The 20535-nt window shown below is 41.5% G+C and overlaps 1 protein-coding gene and 1 non-coding gene across 2 annotated transcripts in view; both read left to right on the plus strand.

Annotated features, from left to right (window-relative positions):
• Positions 1-20535, plus strand: part of LOC103076278 (zinc finger protein 551-like) — a 220216-nt gene that overhangs the window by 84768 nt on the left and 114913 nt on the right. The window lies entirely within an intron of this gene.
• On the plus strand, positions 3307-3378 carry TRNAE-UUC (transfer RNA glutamic acid (anticodon UUC)). The gene has a single exon. It is a non-coding gene; the product is annotated as a tRNA-Glu (tRNA).

Below are 20535 nucleotides of genomic sequence, written 5' to 3' on the forward strand. Positions count from 1 at the left end.
GGAAGAGAGAAAAAAATGCTCTTTAAAAGTTCAGTCGTAAAAGGTGAAAGAGACAGTAGAACAGGAAATGTACTGGATCACTAAGAGAGAAAAAACGATTTTTATTTTTTAAAATTATTCATTCATTCATTTGGTTGTGCCGGGTCTTAGTTGCAGCAGGCGGGCTCCCCAGTTGTGACATGCGAACTCTTAGTTGCGGCATGCATGTGGATGGATTATTTCACTTCCATTATTAAGAATTAATTGCTCAATGTTAATTCTGAAATTTTATTTTGAGGTTTAATTTTCTGCTTTTACTCAACTTTTTTTTTAAAAGTTAGGATATGAGCATTGCATTAGCTGAGCAAATCTACGGGATCTAGCTCCCTGGCCAGGGATTGAACCTGGGCCCCTGCACTGGGAGCAGAGTCTTAACCACTGTGCCACCAGTGAAGTCCCAGAAAAAACTATTTTTAAAAGGTATGTGTTTATAATGTTAGTTTAAAAAAAGACTGAGAGAGAGAGCAGTAATAAACAGGTCACCAGTCATGAGATTTGATAAAGAACCAGTCCACAGAGAAGTTAAGACATGGGGGCATGGTCCTTAGCTGGCATTAGAGTTAAATGATTTGTTTTAGGTTAGGAGGCAGGAAGTGTTTTCAAATGGTGATTTCTTTGTTCTTTCTGAGGGGGGCAGATAGAGAGGAGTAATACTGGGGACCTTAATGAACTAACAATTAAGATGTACTGGCCTTGCCAAAAGTTTAATAAACATGTTGAGCCAAGAACTGCAATCTGGAGAGGAAAATAACAGGAGATGGAAAAAGGCTGCTGGTCCAGGGGACAACATATGTGCACAGGAGTTCAGGTGAAATCTGTGAGCAGGGTTTGGGAAATTTTAAATGACAGATCTATAATGACTGAGCTTTTTTCCGTGAAAGTACTGAAATATTTATAATTATTAAGACAGTTCAGGGGAAGATGTCCTAGGTTTTCCAAATGTTCCCCAACTAAGTGAAGGTGGTAAGGCTAAAAAGGAAATCTCCATGTGGAGTCTTTAGTCAATGGGGACACTGAAATCTTATAACAGTGATGGTCGAACCCAGGACCTTACATCTCTAAAGAGCAGAGAATGTGTCTGAGACCCGAGATGGTGATTCTGAAAGTCTTCTCTCTTTAAGCCAGCATATGCTCCAGGCAGAAGTGAAACTGTGCCAACAGTCACTGGGGTAGGATGCAATTCTACTCCCCTAATTGGTGGTTGTGGTATAAGGAGAGTTTCAGTTAGAAATATAAATAGGGATTATGACATCTGCTGCAAACACCTTATGATATACCACGGAGATGATACTGCATCCATCTAAAGCTGAAGTGTGGTTGTGTATAAAGAAAAAAGAAAGATCTCCCAAAGCCCTAGCATTATGGATGTCAAATCAAAATATTGTAAATTTGAGAAGACTACTTCTGTTTCACGAAACCGTATTCTCCCTAAAATTGTTTAAAAACCCACTCCTGGACATATATCTGGAGAAAACCATAATTCGAGAAGATACATGCAGGGGAGTTCCCTGGAGGCCTAGTTGTTAGGATTCCTGCGGTGGCAAGGGTTCAATTCCTGGTGGGGGAAGTGAGATCACGAAAGCCGAGGAAGGCAGGAAGAAAGGAAGGAAGGGAGGGAGGGAGGAAGGGAGGAAGGAAGAAAAGATACATGTATGCATGCACCCCAATGTTCACTGCAGCACTGTTTACAATAGCCAAGACATGGAAGCAACCTAAATGTCCACAACAGAGGAATGGATACAGAAAATTATTTTGTTCTTTTTTTACTCAGCCATAAAAAAAGAACAAAATAATGCCATTTACAGCAACATGGATGGACCCAGAGATTATCATACTAAGTGAAGTCAGACAGAGAAAGACAAATATCATACGATATCACTGAAATGTGGAATCTAAAAAGATGATACAAATGAACTTATTTACAAAACAGAAACAGACTTTGAAAACAAACTTACGGTTACCAAAGGGGAAAGGTGGGGGCGGGGGGGAGGGATAAATTAGGAGTTTGGGATTAACATATACACACTACTATATTTAAAATAGATAACCAACAAGGACCTACTATATAGCACAGGGAACTCTACTCAATATTCTATAATAATCTATATGGGAAAAGAATCTGAAGAAGAATGGATACATGTGTATGTATAACTGAGCCACTTCGCTGTACACCTGAAACTAACACAATATTGTTAATCAACTATACCCCAATATAAAATAAAAATTAAAGGGACTTCCCTGGTGGCACAGTGGTTAAGACTACATGCTCCCAATGCAGGGGGTCTGGGTTCGATCCCTGGTCAGGGAACTAGATCCCACATGCATGCTGCAACTAAGAGTTTGCATGCCACAACTAAGGAGCCCATGTGCTGCAGCTAAGAAGCCCATGGCTGCAACTAAGGAGCCCTTGAGTTGAAACTAGGGAGCCCACCTGCCACAACTAAGGAGCCCACATACCGCAATTAAGGAGCTGGTGAGCCACAACTAAGGAGGCTGCCTGCCACAACTAAGACCCAGCACAACCAAATAAATAAATAAATATTAAAAATAAAATAAAAATAAAATTTTTAGAAATTGTTTTAAAAAAGAGAAAACTGGTCCAAAATGGAGTCACTTGAACTGAGCTTCACTCACCAAACCAAGACTTAACACCTAACTTAATTACAGTTTCAGCCTCCCCTAGAAACCGAATCTTAAATCAGTCAATCTGGAATTAACCTGGTCAGCACTAGTGAGGTAATCTGCCTGATAGACCCCTGCCTGCCGTCGCCTAAAGAAAGGTAACCTTACCACAAACAATAAGCTCTTTTATAGTATAACTTTCTCATAGCTCTTCAGAGTTCCTTTCTATTCGTTAGATGGGATGCTGCTCAATTCATGAATTACTGAATTAAGCCAATAAGATCTTTAAAATTTACTTGGCTGAATTCTGTTTTTTAACAAAACCAAATGGGACTACTTTGATGTTACCTAAGCAAACACCAGAGAGCTTTATAATTTCAGATCTCTCTGCCTGAATTTCTTTGTTCTCAAATAGCCACATGGCTTGCTGCACAATCCTTTCAAGTTACCGGCCTAACGTCTTCATTAGAGTTCTTTCATGACAACCTTATTTAAAATAATAATAATAATAATAACTCTCTGACCTTTGTCTTAATTTTCTGTAGTACATACTACAAAATGTACTCTTTCTAATGTACCTTTCAGCATCTTTTGAGAGCATATATAATCATAAATACATCACTAAAATATACAGAACTTGGGAATTCCCTGGTTGTCCAATGGTTAGGACTCAGCTCTTTCATGGTTGTGGCCCAGGTTCAATCCCTGGTCGGGGAACTAAGATCCTGCAAACTGCAGCCAAAAAACTAAAAAGCAACAAGGGAAAAACAACAAATAACATACAAGGGAATCCACATAAGGTTATCAGCTGATTTTCCAGCAGAAACTCTGCAGGCCAGAAAAGGGAAAAACCTACAACCAAGAATATTCTACCCAGCAAGGCTCTCGTTCAGATTCAACGGAGAAGTCAAAAGCTTTACAGACAAGCAAAAGCTAAGAGAATTCAGCACCACCAAACCAGCTTTACAACAAATGCTAAAGGAACTTCTCTAGAAGAAAAGGCCAGGACTAGAAACAAGAAAATTACAAATGGGAAAGCTCACCAGTAAAGGTAAATATACAGTCAAAGTAGGAAATCATCCACACACAAATATGATATCAAAACCAGCAATCATGAGAAGCAGAAAGTACAAATGCAGGGTATTGGAAATGCATTTGACATTAAGAGACCAGCAACTTAAAACAATATATATATATAGACTGCTATATCAAAACCTCATGGTAACCGCAAAACAAACTTCCAGGTACAAAATAAGTAAGTCACAGGGATGTAGTGTACAGAGTAGGGAACATAGTCAATAATATTGTAATAACTTTGAATGGTGACAGCAACAAGACTTATCATGGTCATCATTTTGTAATGTACAAAAATACCTAATTACTATGCTGTACAACTGAAACTAATAGAAGTCAATTATATAATACTTCAGGAAAAAAACCCACTTGGATTCATCTCTGAATCCTCTGTTTCACTCTCTCACTATTATAAAACTGAATGTTTATGTCCCCCCAAAATTCATAGTTGACACAAAACCTCCCAATCTCATGGTATTAGGAGCAGGAGCCTTTGGGAAGAAATTAGGATTAGATGAGGTCATGAAGGCAGGCCCCACGTGAATGGAATTAGCACCCTTATAAATGTCACAAGAGAGCTTGCTCCTCTCTCTGTTCTCCACCATGTAAGGACACAGTGAGAAGATGGTGTCTATGAACCAGGAAGCAGGCCCTCATCTGAACCTGACCATGCAGGCATCCTGATCTTGGACTTCTAGCCTCCAAAACTGTGTGAAATAAACTCCTGGTGTTTATATGTCATCTAGCTTACGGTATTTTGTTATAGCAACCCAAGCAGAACAAGACACTTTCCTTCCACATTAAGAAATTTAGTTAACCCTTAATAAAAACACATCCAGAATCCAGCCACTTCTAAGCTACCACTCTGTTCCATGAACCCTCAAGTGGCCTACTATAATAGCCTCCACCCTGGTTTTCCTTCCTCTTCCCTCAGTCTCACAATCTGTTCTCCACTATGCAGCCATATGCAGCCTGTTAAGACCTAGGTAAGGGACTTCCCTGGTGGCGCAGTGGTTAAGAATCCGCCTGCCAATGCAGGGGACATGGGTTCGAGCCCTGGTCCGGGAAGATCCCACATGCTGCGGAGCAACTAAACCCCGTGAGCCACAACTACTGAGCCTGCGCTCTAGAGCCCACAAGCCACAACTACTGAGCCCACGTGCCTAGACCCCATGCTTTGCAACAAAGAGAAGCCACCGCAATGAGAAGCCTGCACACCACAATGAAGAGTAGCCACCGCTCGCCACAACCAGAGAAAGCCCGCACCTAGAAACCTAGGTAAGATCATTCCCCTTCTCTGATTCAAACTTCCTATCACCTCCAAAACAGGTACTCAACTTTTTTTTTTAATTAATTAATTAATTTGTTTTTGGCTGCGTTGGGTCTTCGTTTCTGTGCGAGGGCTTTCTCCAGTATGGCGAACGGGGGCCACTCTTCATCGTGGTGCGCGGGCCTCTCACTGTTGCGGCCTCTCCTGTTGCAGAGCACAGGCTCCAGACGCGCAGGCTCAGTAGTTGTGGCTCACGGGCCTAGTTGCTCTGCGGTATGTGGGATCTTCCCAGACCAGAGCTCGAACCCATGTTCCCTGCATTGGCAGGCAGGTTCCCAACCACTGCTCCACCAGGGAAGCCCGATACTCAACTTCTTAGGCAGCCATTCCAGTTCTGAATCTTGTCTTCCTGCTCCTTCTTCCCACCTGATGGAAAGGAGAACTTAATGATCTCAACTCAGCTCTACCTCTAAACATTTTTACATCCTGGTATTGGGATAACCTTTCCACATCCGTTTACATTCGGTGCCAGAAATGGAAATACCTCCATATAATCCTTCATAGACTCGGGATCCTGAGCTTGGGTCCTTAACGAATACCACGACACCACAATACAGAGAATATATGGGTGGGGGTAGGGATCAGTAAGGGACTGGGACACTCTACACGTACAGGTATAGGTCCCATAAGCGCTTCTACAGCCATGTTTTAAGAGCCAGATTACAGATGAATGAATATAACCATGTCAGGTTTCAGTGGGTTCAGGCCCCTGTGTGCCCACGCCTGGCCCTTGAGCCTGGTGAACTAGGGCTGGATACCTAACCTCCGTGCCTCAGTGTCTCACCTTACTAGCTCTGTGTGCTTGAACGAAGATCCAACCTCCTGGTGCCCTAATACTTCATCCTCCTCCTTCAGTCTGTTCCTCCGTTGAACAACCTTTGGGAAACTTTTAAAATCCTAATGTAGTTTGTGTCCCCCCGTTGGTTTAAAATTTTCCACAGCGCTCAGAGTTCTGAGAATATAGGCAGAGGCCTCAGCCTGCTATTCCAGGCGCGACTCCGCCTCAAACTTTGTTCGTCGCCAGGCACAACGGAGCCCAGGTTTTCCGAATCCTCACGGCTCAATCGCAACTCCAAGCCTTTGTACATGCCGGTTCCTGTGCCTGTAACCCTCTCCAGCATCTAATCACACCCCCGATAGTAAAATTAAACAGGAAAGCTGAGGTGTTGACCACTGTCAGAAACAGGAGCCCATATACTAGCGCCTCACCGTCCTGGACACCGGGGCCTGGGCTGCAGGGACGAGAACACTTGGGGCTTTAGTGTCTGGTGGGGTGAGGGCCGAAGACGAGCGTTTACCTGACACGGGTCCCTCCGAGCGGCCGCAGCCATCCAGGCCTGTGGGAGGAGCGGGACCAGGAGCGGGCCGGCGGTTCTTAAACCGGCCCTGGTGCGGATCATCTCGGGCGGCGCCGCGGCCGAGCCTCAGACTCGCCTTTGTGCAGCGGGAACAACGACTGCCCCGTCGCTTTCTCCGTCCTGTCCCGTCAGCCCCACTAAACGCTCCAGAACTTCTGTCCGTACGAACACACCCGAGCAGCCAAAATGACCGCCCGGAGGAGGACGCCGGAAGTCCCGGCCCACGCTAGGCAGCCCTTACGGAAACGCCTCTGTTCTGAGCCTTCATTGGCTCAACAAGGCGGCTGGTCGACGCAGAGCGTTCTGGGTAATGTAGTTCCCACACTTGGGGTCACCCGTGCGTGGACTACTGGCAATCTTAGACCCCTGAGGGGCGCTGAGAAATGGAGTCAGCGGACCAAAGGGCTTAGAAGGCGCTTGTCCTTTTTTTAAAAAAAATAAATTTATTTATTTATTTTTATTTTTGGCTGCTTTAGGTCTTCCTTTGGGTGCGCGGGCTTCTCATTGCGGTGGCTTCTCTTGCTGCAGAGCACGGGCTCTAGAGTGCAGGTTCAATAGTTGTGGTGCATGGGCTTAGTAGCTCCGCAGCATGTGGGGTCTTCCCAGACCAGGGATCGATCCCATGTTCCCTGTATTGGCAGGTGGATTCTTAATCACTGTGCCACCAGGGAAGTCCCAGGGACTTGTCCATTCTTAAGGGGTAGAACTCAGGGTTTCTGAGGGATGTTGTGTCGCCTGCAGACGTTCAGCCAAGGTGGATGTATTAGTTCAGACCCTGTGAACTTCATCATGCTCCCTGAGACTAAACATATTGTTACAGAAGCTCCCACAGGACAGAATCCAAATGCACATATCATTCCTAGTCATTCAGACACAAAATGTGTCCACTGGTAGCAGAAGCTAATAAACATTTCATGGGGGATGGGCAAAATAGGGGTATGGGATTAAGAGACACAAACTACTATTGCTACCAAACCAAATTTGAGCTGTTCACCTGATGCATAGCAAAGTCAATCCATTGACACTCGGTTGTGGTGAAGGAAAGTACAGGGCTTATTGCAGGCACCAGCAAGGAGAACAGGCAGCTCATGCTCAAAAGACCTGAACTCCCCAATGGCTTTCAATGAAGGGTTTTTAAAGACAGTGTGAGAAGGGAGGGTGGCAGGATGTGTGATCAGCTTGTGCACAATTCTCTGGCTGATGGTGAGGTAATGGTGATATTTTCAGAATCTCAATTATCAGTTTTCTGGCTCCAACTGGTCTGGAGTCTATGTGCTGGTTGTCAGCATGCAGTTAACTTCTTCCACCTGGTGGTGGTTTTAGTTTCTGCAAAACAATTCAAGGATATGGCTCAAGATATTATCTATAGCCCTTGAGGAGGAACTAAAGGTCCTTGGCTTTGTTTTATGGCTAAACTATTATTATTTAGTCTGGCTTGACTGCTTTCCTTTGTTTCTGCATTTTCTCACTTCTCTGATTTTGCTTTTTGGAATTCGGGAAAGGCCTAGGAGGCTAAAACTTTTCTATTAACAAGAGTCAGGTCGGGAATTTCCTGGCAGTCAAGGGATTAGGACTCCACGCTCTCACTGCTGAGGACCCAGGTCCAATCCCTGGTCGGGGGAACTAAGATCCCACAAGCTGTGCAGCAAGACTGGAATAGGGGTTGGGGGGAAAGTCAGGAGACATGGGGATTGGGGGTGTCTGTCCCAGGGAAGGCCCAACAGGGTCCTGCTCAGTTTCACTATGTATAAAATAGATAAGCAACAAGGATATATTGTATAGCACAGGGAAGTATAGCCACTGTTTTTAATAACTTTAAATGGAGTATAATCTATAAAAATATATATTTTTAAATTTTAATTATTTATTTTTGGCTGCATTGGGTCTTTGTTGCTGCGTGCGGGCTTTCTCTAGTTGTGGAGAGTGGGGACTACTCTTCATTGCGGTGCGCCGGCTTCTCATTGCAGTGGCTTCTCTTATTACAGAGCACGGGCTCTAGGCGCATGGGCTTCATTAGTGGTGGCACATGGGCTCAGTAGTTGTGGCTTGCGGACTCTAACGTGCAGGCTCAGTAGTTGTTGCACCCGAGCTTAGTTGCTCCACGGCATGTGGGATCTTCCCGGACCAGGTCTTGAACCCACATCCCCTGCATTGGCAAGCGGATTCTTAACCACTGCGCCCCAGGGAAGTCCCTATAAAAATATTGAATCACTATGTTGTACACCTGGAACTAATATTTTAAAACAACTATACTTCAATAAAAATAATAATGAAAAATAAACATTACCATGTTGGAATTAAATCTATACACTATGAAGTGTTAGACTCAGTTTTAACAGTCTCTGTATGTTTGGTCAAGGAGAAGAGAAAAAACACGCCAGATGGTCCATGACAGGAAAGACAGTAGAGGGATGCTGGGCTACTCAAAGCAGGAGTACACAGGTGAATCTCTGTAGTCACTTCAGAAAATACTTCTAACAGCATAGTAAATTATTGTGCCCAATTTAGTAAGCAATATTTTTATCCATTTAGTAAATTTTTGGATAGCTTGATACTTAACTTCTTTTTGGGAATCTGACATCAATCTCAAAAATAGAACAATGAAAGATATGCTGTATTGATATGGGACAATGGGTGCGGTGTTCACAGGTGGAGCATGTATGGAAAAGATGTTCTGACCCCCCAAATGAATGGGGTAAATTAAACCATGATCTCACATCATTGTTGGGAAGTGGTTATCAATTCCCCTGTGATTACAGAGACTGTTCTGCATGAGGAATTGATATTATCTGGGAAAAAGTTATCAAATTCAAATTACAGAAAGCTATTAATGACTATGTAGTGATTCAGAGATTTTGTCAGAAACGTCTCAGAGAAAGTATCAGTGGATGGTACAAAGGTGAAAATCTTAGAGAAGTTTTAGCAGTGATGTCTGAGAAGAGGTACAATTAAGCTGAACATGTGACTAGAACAATCTCTCTGAACACTGTCTCCGAAATGTGATTCCTCTTCATGCTTGAAGTCATTATGCAATATGAGCGTTCAGGAAAAGTTAAAGGGGACATTGAGAATACATGGAATTGCAAAAATACACAGGGAAGCTGAAGCCAAAGTGTCTTGTTTAGTCACTGTTCTGACAAATGATCAATGAGTAAATATTTGGCTTCAAGAACTTATTGTAGATGCGTGGGAGACATTGGGACACAAAAGCGACAAAGACTCCAGCCCTCCTAGGGGTTATATTATATTCAGGAGGACACAGGAATCATGAAAGAAGAAATGTTAAGTCATATAGTATGTTCAGTGTAGGAGGCATAATGGAAAGAACATAAGGTGAATGTACTTAGAAGTAGAGTGTGGTATGCAGATTACAGAGCTGAGTAATCACTGCGCAAAAACGTGAAGGAGATGAGGAAGAGCTATATGGGAATTTTGGGAATAAATTCTAGCCAGAATAAGCACGTGGCTAGATAGCTTTGGTGGGTGGAGCCTCACAGGGCTCCTTGGCAGTGGAGAGCCTGGCTAGGACTTTAGTCAAGTTGGTCATTAGCCGGACTTGCTCACTGCAAAGACACTCAGGGGATGTGTGAGAAACCTTGGCTCCGCCCCTGGCGTCTGCAGACTTCCTCTCTGGTGGATTAAGTCCTGGAACCAGGAAGCGTAATTTTTCAACGAACCCTGGTTTTCAAGTCTGATCCCTGGACCTTCACCATGAAACGCTCATTTTCATTTCAAAACCCAACCTAGTGAAGCAGACATTTTGTGGGTCAGGCTCTAGAATCTGTGTTTTAATAATCTTCCGGGTGATTCTGATACATTTTCAAAAATATTCCATTGCACCATTGAAGTTTCTGTGGACCAGGTCACTGTGTTTCTTGGAATAACAGAAGTCCCCCTGAATCACTATGCTGTACATCTGGAACTAATGTAATGTAAAGCTATTTTCTCATTTTACACCCAATATTTCCTGATACTTCCTTCTCTCAAAACCTTGTAGACCTAAAACTACCTCCTTTTAAAGACTGCCTTGCATTTTTTCTTCTGCATGTACCATGGCTGGCCAGCTGCTGTGAGCCCATGGCTCATGGTTACTCTCGCTTCTCAGTCCCTGTATGGGCCCTTCTCCAAGGCCAAAGAAAATTCTTCAGAGGTGACCAGAGTCCTCAAGTGCCAGTCCAACCCCAATGATGTTCCCCATGGGCAGAAAAACCAGACCAAGTAGTGATGGCCTGAAGGTCTAGAGCCTGATAATCATGTCCCAGGAGTCAGGTCCAGCTGAGGTTACAAATGTGGAGTCCAAGAGGCCACTCCCTGACCAGAGGGCAGGCCCCTGAGATGGCATGGACACGTGTGCAAGAGAGGGGCCAGCATTGCTGAGGTGCCACAGGTGGAGAATCAGCTTCTGGAGTAGGAGGAAGCGGGGCCTCAGCTTTTGAGCCAGAAGTGAGGACATTGCCTCTGGAGGGGGAAGCTGGGTTGCAGTGACTGGTGGCACCTGTCCACACCTGACCTCTGATTCAAGAGCAAGGGTCTCTGCCCCTGGGAAGTCCGGCCTGAGGTTTCAGAACACCTCTGCCTGGGTAGGGCCCCCTGAAAAGATGCAGCCACGGAATTTCCAGCTGCCTCTGCAGCCCTGGGCTCTGAGCTCTTGTCCCTCCACCTCTGCTTTCTGGGCTCCATTTCCCCGTGCAGGTTTAGAAAGTGCCCTGGCAGGAAGAAGGGAGGATGCGACCTCACCCACTGTGCCATCCTTCCCTCAAGCTCACAGCCCCGTGCTGTGTGCCATCCCACTCCTCAAAGCAGGAACTCCGCGTATTTTGCCACTTTTATAGTCGTTTATGATAGGGGTGTGAGTCAGTCTGTTACTGTATCACAACCAGAACCTACAACACACTTGAAAAAACCCAAAGTGGTTCTGAGGGTTTCAAAAACTAAAACTCAGTGTAGAACTTTATTAAACACTTTTACAAATTGAGAGTTAGGTTTTGGATTCTAACAGATGCATCACAAAATATACATCTCCAAACCCAATTTCCTTATGGTTATGTAATAATAAGCTGACTTACAGTTATGAGAGATTTCCCAAGTGACACTGACCAGGACGCTAGCCATATCCTCTGAAGGTGAACGTTTTAAATTTTCATTTTATTGCTAATGTAGAACCCACTGACAGATAGTGTAAGAAGAAACACGTGCAAGGATTGCAAAGAACAGAGAATGGAGAGTTAGAAGCACTATGAGCTGTGTTCATTCCTATACTGAAGTATTGAGTGTGTTCAGATCAAAGAGTGAAGGAAATTGCTTTATTTTCTTCAGATGTCTTTTACATCTATTAAGATATAGAATCATAAAACAATTTTGAAGAATGAATCATTACCAAAGATCATATTCAGTCTCTGCAGTAATGAGTTTTGACATTGATTTGTTAATTCGCATATATTTAAGTGACCACAAGTTTCTCACTGTAAATACCATGTAAAGTTGTGGGAACAGGAGAGGATGAGGCCCCTCACAGGTCACTGCACTATAATAGGCATAAAAAAGTTCACATAATATTTATGTTTTTGAAAAATGTGGTAAGGGAACAACAGATAATTTTGAGGATCTTAAATTAGGACAGATTTCAAAGTCAACATTTGTTGGTGAAAAGAATAAAAAGACTCAACATTTCAAGGTAATGGCACCACATTCAAGAGACCATCTAATAAGTCACTGAGCAATTACTAAAAAGTTTGAGTCTGTAAATAATAGGAAACCGTCAAATTAAAATATTGAAAAAAAATCCATGCAGCGTCTTAATTTACTACAGGAATATAAACTAATGTTGAAAAGAAAAACTCATTCTGGGAGGTAATGTTTCTATGATGTTTTATTAGTGGTAATAAATATAACTTATTTCAGCAAAATTGATCATTAATAACAACCACATTACCTAAATATTCTGGATTGAAATAATATTTAGACAAGTTATGTGCTTCATATCTGCACACATTAAAAAGCATTTTACGTGATTAAATATAAAAAGATTAAAACAATTTTCCAATCAATTTGAAGTAAAGCAGACACTACAGAACTGCAGAACTACACATTTTGCCACAGGTAAGACTATTTTTCAATTACCAAGTATTGTTTATAAGTTAGTCATAATAAAAGACAAATGATTACTAAATATGGACAATAAAGACTACGTGAAAATGTAGGTCTTTGAAAGTTGCTTTTAGGTGCCAATGGCTGTCAAATTTTGCTGAAACTTACTTATATTTCATTTAAAATATTCATTTGGTACTTAAAACTAAATTTAAATGGTTAAAAAATACAATCTTTAAAAAATAATTTATTTTAATTGAATTTTTTAATGAATCTTATCATTTCTCCTACATAAATAAACACTCAAGTGACCCATTATGTCTCCTCTGAAAAATTTCTCACCTTTCACCTACTACAAATACTACTGTAGTTCTCAGTACTGAGCATTTGGCCAGGTAGCAGTTTCAAAAATAAAGAAAATGGGGCTTCCCTGGTGGCACAGTGGTTGAGAGTCCGCCTGCAATGCAGGGGACACAGGTTCGTGCCCCGATCCGGGAAGATCCCGCATGCCGCGGAGCGGCTGGGCCCGTAAGCCATGGCCGCTGAGCCTGCACTTCTGGAGCCTGTGGTCCTCAACGGGAGAGGCCACAGCAGTGAGAGGCCCACGTACCGCAAGAAAAAAAATAAATAAATAAAAAATAAAAGAAAGAAAGAAAGAAAATGGGTTACATGGGGACACACACAATTCTTGAATTCGCTTCAGTTCTTCCAGTCTTCAAAAGCCTCTACTGCCGATGCAGGGGACACAGGTTCGTGCCCCGGTCTGGGAAGATCCCACATGCCGCGGAGGGGCTGGGCCCGTGAGCCATGGCCGCTGAGCCTGCGCGTCCAGAGCCTGTGCTCCACAACGGGAGAGGCCACAACAGTGAGAGGCCCACGTACAGGAAAAAAAAAAAAAAAAGCCTCCAGAAGCCCGCATATCCCTAGGACTTTTCCCTCTGCATTTGAAAGGAACTTCACCCAACCAATATGCTTAGAAAATTCAAATAGGTGTTTCCCCGGTGGTGGTGTCGCAGTGGTTAAGAATCCACCTGCCAATGCAGGGGAAACAGGTTCGAGCCCTGGTCCTGGAAGATCCCACATGCCGCGGAGCCACTAAGCCTGTGTGTCACAACTACTGAGCCTGCGCTCTAGAGGCCACGAGCCACAACTACTGAAGGCCGCTCCCTAGAGCCCCTGCTCGCCACAACTAGAGAAAGCCCACGTGCAGCAACAAAGACCCAATGCACACACAAATATTCAAAAATAAATTTTAATAAAAAGAAAATGCAAATAAATCTTTTGGGGATCAGCTTAAAGTTCAAATTAGCAGTGAGTTTTGTAACGGTAAATACAAATTCATAAAAGAAAAATAAATCCGCTGAGGCTAAACAGGAGAGTTTCATCACCGCATCCACTTTCTCTTAGGGCATTTACTTGAAAAAACTTGTTTTTTCTTCCTTTGCCCATTATGATATAAGAAAATATTTTTAAAGGCTATATATGCCTTTTGCCAGTTTTACAATCTGGGAATCTTTTTCTCCAGGACCTGAGAGAGAGACAGCTCTTTGAAATTCAACCATCACGGAAGACAGTACCCTTATGTTTCAGTTTTTGTGGAAGAGTAGGAGCCTAACTTCAGCAGGTGCCTGGGTCTAATTTATAAAACTACCTTCTGTCATAAAGGTAAAAGAAATTTATATTTCTTTTAGATAAAAACACTGAGCAGATGCCAATGGCCACCCCAATTACATGGTAAATTTATCATGAACTATATGAAAACTGGTACTGTCAAAAATCCTCTAACTTGAAAACTAGTTTCCATTTATCTCAAAAACACCTATGTAACGGATTGTATTGCCTGGCTATATAAAAGGGTGAGATTTCTTACTTACTTCACAGTCTCCTTACTAGATTGCCTGTAATGCACATCACATTCTGCTTTAATGCTTATTCAACAGAAAAATATGTTTTCTTTCTCTTCTATTTACGAGCAGAGGTTTTCTGGGTTAACAGGACATTTTGTTTATAATTATGTTTCCACAACACTTCCAAACTCAGAACTCCAAAACTCTGAAAATTTCCTAAATGGTATTATCAGGAAATCCCTGAACTTCATTAATAAATAACACACACATTTTAGAAAGTCATCTTTGAGTAATTATTATTTTTACATTTTTTATTATGGTAAAATATACATAATGGAAAATGCACCATTTTAACGATTTTGAATATACAATTTGGTGGCAGAAAGTACATTAACATTGCTTTGCGACCATCAAGACTATCCATCTCCAGAATTCTTACATCATTCCAAACTGAAACTCTGTACACATGAAACAATAACTTTCTATTTCCTCATATCCCTAGATGTTGGCAACCACCATTCTACTTTCTGATGACTCCCAGGACCTCATGTAAAGTGAAATGATAAATCATACAATATTTGTCAGACAGAAATGATGTATTTCTGTGAAGTTCCACTGAGTGTGCCTGCTTCTCCAGCCTCCCCTTCCACCTCCTCCCGCTCTGTCACCTCTGCCACTCCAAGACAGCAAGACTGATCCCTCCTCTTCCTCCGCCTCTTCACCCTACTCAACATGAAGACATCAGGAATGAAGACATTTATGATAATCCACTTCCACTTAATGAATAGTAAATAACTATCATGCTGTACAGTTAATAAACCTAGCTGTTGTGTATTTATGTGTGTCTGTGTGAAAATCTAATAACTGTACAGCAAGAACTGTAGGAGACTTTTTTGTGTCATCATCATCATTGCCTAAGTATTCATCGTGTAGAACATTGGTAGATATTAGGCTTATGTGCTAGGTCTCTTCCTAATGAGGTCCGTGTCATGAGGGGCAAGAGTAAGATCTAAACACACAGGCAGCATCAGTATCAATTCTTCACAAACCCAGAGAGTGAGCCCCCAGGTTAATATCATGAGAAGAGCAAAAGATTAGTCTATAAAATGAAAATAAATAAGCAAAATAAGACCTTACCCAAAATGATGCATTTAATTTCAAAACAACAAAAGCAGAGATCATCAGATGTACTTACAAGAAAACTGCTGCTTAATCACATTGTGTTGAACATGGAAAACCTGGAGTTTAAGTCAAGTTGTGCCATACAATGGTGGTTGCAGTTATATGTGGATATTTATCTCATGGCTGAGTTGTGTGGATAAATTGTGAGTAGATTTATATAAATAAAATAATGTCAGACTTACTATTGAGAAGATAAAGTATGAAATCTGCTATAAAACCCAAAGGTGAATTAGGAAAAGAGACTGTGGTTGCCAGAATTTTGATGGCTGTGAACTTTGACTCCTGTGGTTACTCCCATAAATATGTTATGTTACATGGTAAAAGAACTTTGCAGATGTAATTAAAGTTGCTAATCGTTTGACTTTAAAATAGAGATTATTCAGGTTGGTCTAATGTAATCACATGCACTCTTAAAAGTAGAGAACTTGTTCTGGCCAAGACAGAAGTGGAAGTCAGGCAGATCTGAAGTGTAAGAAGAAAGACTGCAACTGACAATCTCCTGTTGTGGCTTGAATATAGAGGAAGTCAGATGGAAACTATGAGAAGGAGATAAATTCTGCTCTGTGAGTGTGAAAGCGGACCTAGTGTTCCAGATGAATAGAAATAAATGAATCCACTATTATATTTGGGAGACTTCAACACCCGTCTACCAGAAATGGACAGCTCCAGCAGTCAGGAAATCCGTTAAGGACATATTTAAACTCAAAGTACCTTCAATCCATTTAACATAATTAACATCTATGGACTACTTCATCCAAAAGGAGCAGATCACACATTCTTCTCAAGCTCACATGGAATATTCACTATGCCATTTTCTGAGCTATAAAATACACCTTAACAAATTTAAAGGAATAGAAATCATACAATGTCTGCTCTCAGACCACAATGGAATTCAAGTAGAAATCAAAAAGAAAAAGATAGCTGGAAAATCCCCAAATACATGGAGATTAAAAAAAAAACTCTTAAATAACACATGCATCAAGAAGAAATTTCAAACTATTTGGAACTAAATGAAAACACAACTTGTCAAAACTTGTAGTGCCTAGAGGAAAATTTACAGCATAAAAGGAAGATACAAAATCATTAGTCTAAACTTCCATCCTAGAAAACTCTAAAAAGAAATGCAAATTAAGTCCAAAGCAGAAAAAGAAAATAAAAATTAGAGTAGAAACTAATGAAATTGAAAACAGGAGAGCATGGGTGTTGGATTTTCTCAAATACTTTTTTTGGCATTTATTAACTTATTTAAAAGATATAGGCTGGGGACTTCCCTGGTGGCCCAGTGGTTAAGACTCTCTGTTCCCAATGCAGGGGCACAGGTTCAATCCCTGGTCGGGGAACTAAGATCCTACATGCTGTGTGATGCAGCCAAAAGAGAAAAATAAATTAATTAAAAAATAAAATAAAAAGGCCTATTCAGATTGTCTATTCTTACTTTCTACTGAAGACTTTGAATCAATAATTAATAAACTTCAAAAGCAGAAAGCACCAGGCCCAGATGGGTTCACTGGTGAATTCTACCAAATATTTAAGGAAGATATTATACCAATTATCTACAATCTCTTCCAGATGAAATGTGCCGAGGAAATACTTCCTAACTCATTCTATGAGGCTAGCATTACTCTAATACCAAAACCAGACAATAAGTTTACAAGAAAACTACAGACCAATATCTCTCATGAGCACAGAAGCAAATCCAACAATGTGTAAAAAGAATTATACACCACAACCAAGTGGGATTATCCCAGGTATGCAAGGCTGGTTTAACAGTCAAATACAAATTAATGTAATCCATCACATCAATAGGCTAAAAGAAGAAAAATCACAGTATCAAATCAATAGATGCAGAAAAAACATTTGAGAAAATCCAACAATCATTTATGATAAAAACTCTCAGCAAACTAGGAATAGAGGGGAACTTTCTCAATTTGATGAAGAAAATCTACAAAAATGTAACAGCTAACATAATAATTACTTGTGAGAAGCTCAAAACTTCCCCACTAAGATCAGGAACAAGGCAAGGATGTCCTGCTACCCACTGCTTTTCAGCATTGTCCTGGAAGTCCTAGCTAATTCAGTAAGACAAGAAAATAAAATAGAAAGTTATACAGATTGGGAAGGAAGAAATAAAACTCTCTGTAAACAAATGATACAAATGTCTATGTATAAAATCAGAAAGAATCAAAAACAACACAAATCCTCAATCCAGTAAGCAATTATAGCAAGGTTGCTCCTATACACCAGCAATGAATGAATGGAATTTGAAGTTAAAAATACATTACCATTTACATTGACACCTCTCCAAAATGAAATACTCAGGTATAAACCTAACAAAACATATACAAGAGCTATTTGGGAAAAACTATAAAATTCTGATGAAAGATATCAAAGAAAAACTAAATAAATGGAGAGACATTCCATGTTCATGGATAGGAAGGTGCAATATTGTCATCCAAGTGTATGCTGAATCTAGGAAGAGTTTTATAATATAAGCTCATGATTCTAGAAAGAAGGTGTAAGAGGATTCTAGTCACATACATTCAGATCCCCAGTGCATAGCCCTGCCATGTCTTCAGTACAGTAAAAGAACCTCAGATGTCCTGATGGGAGGTGGAGTGCCAGGTTTACAGCCCACATGGACTGGGATTCAGAGAGTAACACCCCATCATGGAACACAGCAGTGTCAGGTCGTTCCTATTACTGCTGTTTTTGAATGAACTTTCTTCTCTTTGTGAATTCACACTGTTTCCAAACATTGCTCCTATCAATTCTCCTAATATCATAGCCCAGGGAGAGTTTGTTGGCTTAGAAAAATAAACCTCTATTAGAATTCTATTTTGATTATCCTCCTTTGAAGTCCATCTCACTTCAATTGTGTTAGAAAATGTACTTTCCTTCAGTTCCTGACTTGCAGTTATGTCAGTTCTTAATTTTCGTTGTTGAAGACATTATACTGTCCCATCTGTCTAAGAATCTGGATTTTCATGAATATAGATCGTAGTTTCACTCTATATAGCTTCCTCCCTATTCTTGCTAATGAACTGTTTCTCATTCTCTACACCTTGAGGAAGTAATTGACTTAAAATATTATACATTAATGCTTTCCATGTTCAAAAACCATATATATAACTCTAACAGTCTCTTATTTTCAGAATTGTGCCACTTCCTGACATTTATGTGTGATTTCTACCATAATTCATAGCTCATTTCCTCTCTCTCCCACTTCTCTCTCCTTTGTTTGCTATATTACTCTCTTTGGCTTTACCCCATGTGTTTGTTCTCTATCTTTCTGATCCAAGAACATACCTGGCCACAGATAATTTACTAAATGTATGCAGTGACGTTGTACTAAACTTCCATGAAAAGGGAACACAGGAGAATGATGAGCCATCTAGAGTGGCTTCCCAGACTTGGAATCTTCTCCATATGGATTTACTCCTGGCAAAATGAGGAGGAAATGTTACTGAGCTGAAGTCAAGACAGGTCTTAGATGTCATTTTCTCTCTCTCTCTTTGTACTTCATATTATTTAGTGGAACCCAGAAGAAGGGATATGTGTTTTGATAGTTATGAAACCTAAAATTTATAGTGCAGTTGTATTTCTGTCTTCTACTCTTCCAGCTGCCTTCTGCAAACCTCATGTTGCCTCTTCACACTGCAGAGCCATGTATATTTTTATAATGCATTCTTGTAGATGATGGTAGATAACACAGTATGTGGCTGGAGGGGGCCACCAGAACACATGAGTGTGTTTCACAAACTCAGGACAAGTCCATGGGATTGTTTGCAGGACAAGGGAGGTGATGCAAGTTGAGGATCAGGCTGCTTTGCTGTATTAGGGAATAAAGAGCACAGAATGGGGAAGGTCTCACAAGGTGAAGGATACAACTGTGGGATGGGATATCTGGAGGAAAGCAGGGCCTACAACTGGTTTCTCTGCAAATAACTTCCAGCAGGCTCTTATTTGCTGGTGACACATGACCACTAAATAGAAGGGTAAGTCCAGGACCAAGAATATCCAACTGCAATAGAGTAGCCTGTGTTCAAGGACTATTTAAAGATATATGCACACCTCACCCATGACACAATATGTAAAGGTCAATGTTGGAGAACACTGCGGATGGAGCAGTAAGAAAAGCAGGTAACAGTCCAGAGAGATGAGGATTACTCCTGCATGGGATGTAAAAGTAGAAGTGACAAGTAGAGTTGACAAGTCAGCAAAGTGTCAAGAATGGGGAAGGAACACCAGAAATGAGGTGTGGCCACTAGAACTGGCACAAAATACTAATCAAACACAGTTGAGTTTCTCCTATAATTTGAACACAGCCCTGACGTCATGCCCTCCCCAAGGTGTCACTCAAAACCAGCAGCCTCCTGACCCATCTTGTTGTGGCTGGATTAATAGCCATTTGTGAACCACTGAAGGCTCTCTATCCTACTCCCAAGATGAGCAAATATACATGGCAACCACGTGATGCAAGTACTTAAAGACATTACAAAAGTGCAGCCAGTACTAGGCCAGAACAACTCAGCACACAACAGGCCACAGGAAAGAAAACTATTACAGAAAACTTTGGAGAGTCTTGAAAGAAAAGATCATGGTCTACGTAATTAGTAACCACGTCAGTGATGGCAATTCCTGGCACAAGCAGGCATGAGGAAATATCAGCTAGAGGAAAGAAATAGGATCTGGGGTACTAGGGTGCCTTAGATCTGGACAGTTACCAGGCCAGGGAGAAGGCAAGCAAAATAGGATCTATTGGGCTTCCCTGCTGGCACAGTGGTTGAGAGTCCGCCTGCCGATTCAGGAAACATGTGTTCGTGCCCCAGTCCTGGAGGATCCCACATGCCGCGGAGAAGCTGGGCCCGTGAGCCATGGCTGCTGGGCCTGCGCGTCCGGAGCCTGTGCTTCTCAACGGGAGAGGCCACAACAGTGAGAGGCCCGCATACCGCAAAAAAAAAAAAAAAAAAAAAAGGGGAAACCACACGCGTCCCAT

The sequence above is a fragment of the Lipotes vexillifer genome, unplaced genomic scaffold (genome assembly GCF_000442215.2).
Source record: "Lipotes vexillifer unplaced genomic scaffold, Lipotes_vexillifer_v1.1 scaffold995, whole genome shotgun sequence".
In the NCBI taxonomy this organism is placed as follows: Eukaryota; Metazoa; Chordata; class Mammalia; order Artiodactyla; family Lipotidae; genus Lipotes; species Lipotes vexillifer.